General features: G+C 40.1%; 1 long non-coding RNA gene across 1 annotated transcript; it reads left to right on the plus strand.

Moving 5' to 3' along the window:
• Window positions 1-300: 300 nt before the first annotated feature.
• LOC129857625 (uncharacterized) lies at window positions 301-2,459 on the plus strand. Its single transcript, XR_008759928.1, has 3 exons — window positions 301-386; window positions 659-693; window positions 785-2,459. It is a non-coding gene; the product is annotated as an uncharacterized LOC129857625 (long non-coding RNA).
• Window positions 2,460-5,391: the final 2,932 nt, after the last annotated feature.

Raw genomic sequence — 5,391 nt, forward strand, 5'->3', positions numbered from 1 at the left:
TCATGTCCATGGCAATGACCTTGGCCTCCACTCATGATTCACTACCATCCCCCTGTAAACACACACACACACACACACACACACACATACATACACACACACACACACACACTCATTTCTGCATAGCTGCACTGTTTGTTATTCTCCCGTTCCCAGAGTAACCATATATCTAAGATGCCTTTAACTTGGCATTGCTGTGTGTGTGTGGCCAGTGTTACACTGCTGCTTGTCATTTTAAATTATTCTTGAAAAGTTATTTTTGAGATGATCATGTTTGAGCGTGCCTCTTCCTCTCACCTCCAGGAACCTGAATAATACATATGAGCAGCCCGACCCCCATTACTAGAACCAGGACCCATCAAACCACCCTGTACTCACCCAGCAGAGTAAGAACCACTCCCCTCAATCTTAACCTGAGAAACGGTTGCGCAACATGAACTTTTGCACAAATCTCCCATTGAGGAAGTAGCTAGCTACTAGTTATAACTAGTGTGTGGGCTAAGAGGTCCTTATTTGGACAGAGGACCACTAGCATGTTAAAATAACACTATAATTTTTTTACTCCACATTCTGCACATATTGTTACAAGAAAGTAATGGCTATGTTATCAAAAGCTTTGTTCAAACAATTTTTACTGTTTGTTATAATCCCTCTGTAGGCGAGCATTAAACCGAGGACAACACAGACTAACAGGTACGTAATGTTTGTCTGTGAGTTATTTCCAGTGATCGGCTTCAGTTTGAGTAATCATTGATGCTGACAGAACACGTATTGTGTGTTTTAGTGAGACTCCATTGTCCGAAAGCTCCGAAGTTTCACCCACTGGTGCGTCAGATAATGAAGAGACCATAACCCTATTAAAGAAACGGAAGTCCCAAATCTGCACAGTCATGTGACTAGATGCAAGTCCAAGTTAATGTGGTTGGTTAATTGAAAGCATTCATAGGAATGACTCTATTGAGTGTATTTCTATGGCTCAAGTCTGCTCTTTGCACATTGGTATTAAAAATTCTAATGCACATGTAAGTGTTACTGTATAACATTGTCTGTCTCATCTCCTGCACGTACAAGTGTTGCCTTGTCATTGCATTTGTCTTCCAAACATTCCCTGTTTTTATTTTTTTATTTTTTATTTCACCTTTATTTAACCAGGTAGGCCAGTTGAGAACAAGTTCTCATTTACAACTGCGACCTGGCCAAGATAAAGCAAAGCAGTGTGACACAGACAACAACACAGAGTTACACGTGGAATAAACAATAAACAAGCCAATAACACAATAAACAAGTCAATGACACAGTAGAAAAAAAAGAAAGTCTATATACAGTGTGTGGAAAAGGCATGAGGAGGTAGGCAATAAACAGGCCACAGGAGCGAATAATTACAATTTAGCAGATTAACGCTGGAGTGATAAATGAGCAGATGTGTATGCTGGTCATTGTCCCCCACACTGAAATTGGGGAAGGGACTGTGGATCTGTTTCCGTCCGTTAGTACGTTCATATGTTAGTCACAAGCGATATCTCAGACAGCATTGGCCCGGTTTTGACTAAACTTTGGTGAATGATGCATCTTGCCATAGCTTTACGGCATTTAGAAAATTACACTGATTGGCCAGATGGTGGCTCTGTAACGAGATTGAAAATGCAAACTTTGTAAGGTCATGCCCCTCACCCCGTTTGACCTTAAGTCATGAAATTTAGTAGATCGGTCCCTGTCTTCACAAGGAACAAATTTGCCTCCGGACCCATAAGTTCCGACCATTATGATTTTCCACCATTTTGAATTGTGTGAAAAACACTTAACCCTACTCTTCTGATACCGAATGACCAATCTGCACGAAACTTGATATGTGGCATTTATGGAAAACGATCTCTCAACGCAATATTTTCCAGGCTGGTAGCTAAATCAACATGGCCGCTATTGACCAATAAACATTCACCTGGGTGTGGTCTGGCACATGCATATATATCAGTCAATGATATTCGTATTGTAACGGAATTTGGTAAACACTGTCAAGACTCAACATATGCAAGAACATTCATATCGACCTTCCTGTGGCGCTATAACGGGCATATATCTGTTGATCTGTTTGACTTAGTGATTTAAATTTGGCATGCATGTTTAGGGATATGAGTTAATCCACACGATATCTCAGACACCACTGGCCCAATTTTTACAAAATTTGGGTGAATGATTAGTCATGCCATAGAGATCTGTCATTGACAAAATTATACCTTTTGGGCCGGGGGTGGGGGGGGCTATAGTAATCAACTGTACATACGTTAGTCATTTGTGGGGGGATGACATGTTTACTGGTGCCTTATTTCAAGGTGTCTTGGTAGTCAATATTCTAAGATTGTTATCATGTGTATCATTTCTTCGATCATGCTAACTTAAATCTCTGCTCTTCACTTGAATCATGGTTGTACAATTTGAAATAAATGTCATGTGTTTTTGAAGTATTTAACTCTGATCCTTTGTAAATGTATAGTCACCCCAAGGCTTAACAAAGCCAGCACCGTTGATCATTGCTACAAGAAAACACAAAAAAGAACAAGCACTCAATCTGTTTTCAATTGGTTTTCCTAAAGCTCACACTATGAGAAAATAGGCATAACCTTTAATTAAATGTACATAATTGTTACCCAGAGGGTCATGCTTTTTCAATTTCAGTCAGGGAGAGGGTTTAGTCTTTATTCCTTTAAAAAAAAAATGTATTTAGTCCATGGGAGGGTCATGTAATTTGGAATCGATTTAAATGTCATTGCTCAGTGTTTGAGAATTAGTATCTCATGTGTGCCTGATGCTGCCCCCCAGCTGATTCTCTGCTGGGTGTGCAATATCAAGTGTGCCTAGTGTGGTCTCAATAAAATGATCCATAGCCTATTCTATAGGCCAGGGGTGGGCAAGCTTTTTGGTTCGAGGGCCACATCGGGATTTTGAAATTCAACTGAGGGTTGCATTTTTTGGGGGACCAATTGTTTGTTAAAATCAATTTGCAGGCGTCACTACAGACCAGGGTTCGATCCCAGGCTGTGTCACAGCTGGTCGTGACTGGGAGACCCATGGGGCAGCGCACAATTGGCCCAGCATCGTCCAGGTTAGGAGAGGGTTTGGCAGGCCAAGATTTCCTTGTCCCATCGCGCTCTAGCAACTCCTGTGGCGGGCCGGGCGCATGCACGCTGACACGGTCGTCAGGTGTACGGTGTTTCCTCTGACACATTGGTGCGGCTGGCTACCGGGTTAAGCGGGCATTGTGTCAAGAAGCAGTGCAGCTTGGCTGGGTCATGTTTCGGAGGATGCACGGCTCTCGACCTTCGCCTCTCCCGAGTACATACGGGAGTTGCAGCGATGGGACAAGACTGTAACTACCAATTGGATACCACAAAAATTGGGAGAAAAAAGGGTTGTCTGTTTTAACAAACCTTTTTTATTTTTGTTCTTATATATTGAATATAGTTTTTTTGTGTTGTGTTTTTTTATAAGCCCTTGGGCTTCCAACCATACTTGCACACCGTTTTTTATTTGTTTTTAACTGTATTGTTGTTTATCACTTATTTTCTTCAGTGCAAATAAATTCAACCTTAGGTTTTAGGTTATGTGTTAAAAAAACAAATGGCTTTTTCTCTAAGTCATTGATGATCAGATACTAAAGTTGTAACTGGTTCTGTTGCTCAAAATGTTTACAGTTGATAGACAACTTCAGTATTGTTCCAAACTTAGACTATCCTCTTTTTTTAACAATAGTCTTTATAGAAATCTAAATGTCTTTGGTGCTGCAGCATGCACTCATTCGTTGACATGCTCTGTTGTGGTATTTAAAAAGATTCTGTTTGTCTCCAGTCACGTAAAATGACGTAGAATTGCAAGAAATGCGTTTATAAAAGGCACACAAAAAATCGGACTGCAAATAAGATGATGGATTCATGCAGTGCTTTTATTATAATGGATATCTTTTCATCCTTACCCTTGTCTGCGTTGGTCTGGAAATCCACAATCTTCTAGCTACTTTGCTATGTAATGTTTACAAAACAAAGAACAGTTTCTAAAACTGCATATCTAAGGCTCTGGGCTGGGTCTCATAAAAGCATCGTAGCACGAAGATACTCTTCTGTGCATTTAGTGTCAGTGGAATTACGATGATCTTAGTGCTACGATGCTTTTGGGAAACCCAGCCCTGGTCTGTCATAGGAGTGAGGGTAAACGTAGGCATGTTCTCTGTTATCCACTTTGTTTTAATTATTATTTTGGGTATAGGGGAGGGTCACAAAAAAAAAAAAAGCGTTCAGGGAGGGTCGGGTAAATAAATATTATACTGAAGGGAGGGCCATCCATTTTCATTTCAGAGAGGTTTGATTTTCTCCAGGTATCCCTCATTATCAATAACGTACAGTCCCTTATCAGGGGTGCTGCCGCACCTCCAGCACCATTCCCGCTGCTATGATTGTATACGGAAATGCATGATGAAGTGCTACTGCACATAGGCTATCAGCCATCCAGACCGAATATTGGTGATGATGTAAATCAAGTGTTATAAAGTGTAAATCAAATGTTATGCTGCTCTGGCATTACTGTTCATATTTAAACTAGTTAGCTTGCTACACACACTCCACCAGTGACTGCATTTAAAGCCATGCATGTTTGGATAATGGGCGAGCGCAATCTCCATGAGTGCTGAGCAATTAACCGACATGTCAGTTGTTTTTGGGTTACTAATTTACCAAGTTTACATGATTTGAATTCCATTTTGTTAGAGTTTTTTCTGTGAGCTCAATGCGCAGTTTATGTAGAGATAAATCAGATCAAGCCTGAACTATGCAATGTAGTAGGTTGTTTTAGTTTCCAACAGGCCAATATTCTACATATATTAGCACAGAAAACATGGTAATTAACTATAATGACAATTGGGCACCTGCATACTTGTCCGGTCTGTGTGGAGCACTGAGCTATTATAATAAGAACCGTGTGGAGCAGACATGGGGTGATTGATACTTGGCATTCAGTAGTCATAAAAGTTTGTTTTATTTACTTTGAAGAACTACTAAAATGTTGATTTGGCAGACTGCATAGGCAGCAGCTCTATAGAGATGAGATGATGACTTGTAATGAAATAGTGAAGTAATGTGAATCCATTATGGTTAATAAGCAGTAATGGTCATCACTAACATTTGTACTTTTAATTGTTTTATTCTGTGTTGTTACAACATTCGACCCACATAATGCATAGTGCATTTAATGTATAAAAAATAAACTGAACCTACCTCAAAAAACCCTAATCGCTCAGCACTAATCTCCATTACAGGGGGTGGCGAATTTGACGTCATCACGACAACTAGGTGGAAGTGGGTTCAGAACAACAATGACAAAAACTGTGTACAAAAATATTAAATT

The sequence above is a fragment of the Salvelinus fontinalis genome, chromosome 6 (assembly GCF_029448725.1).
Source record: "Salvelinus fontinalis isolate EN_2023a chromosome 6, ASM2944872v1, whole genome shotgun sequence".
Classification (NCBI taxonomy): Eukaryota; Metazoa; Chordata; class Actinopteri; order Salmoniformes; family Salmonidae; genus Salvelinus; species Salvelinus fontinalis.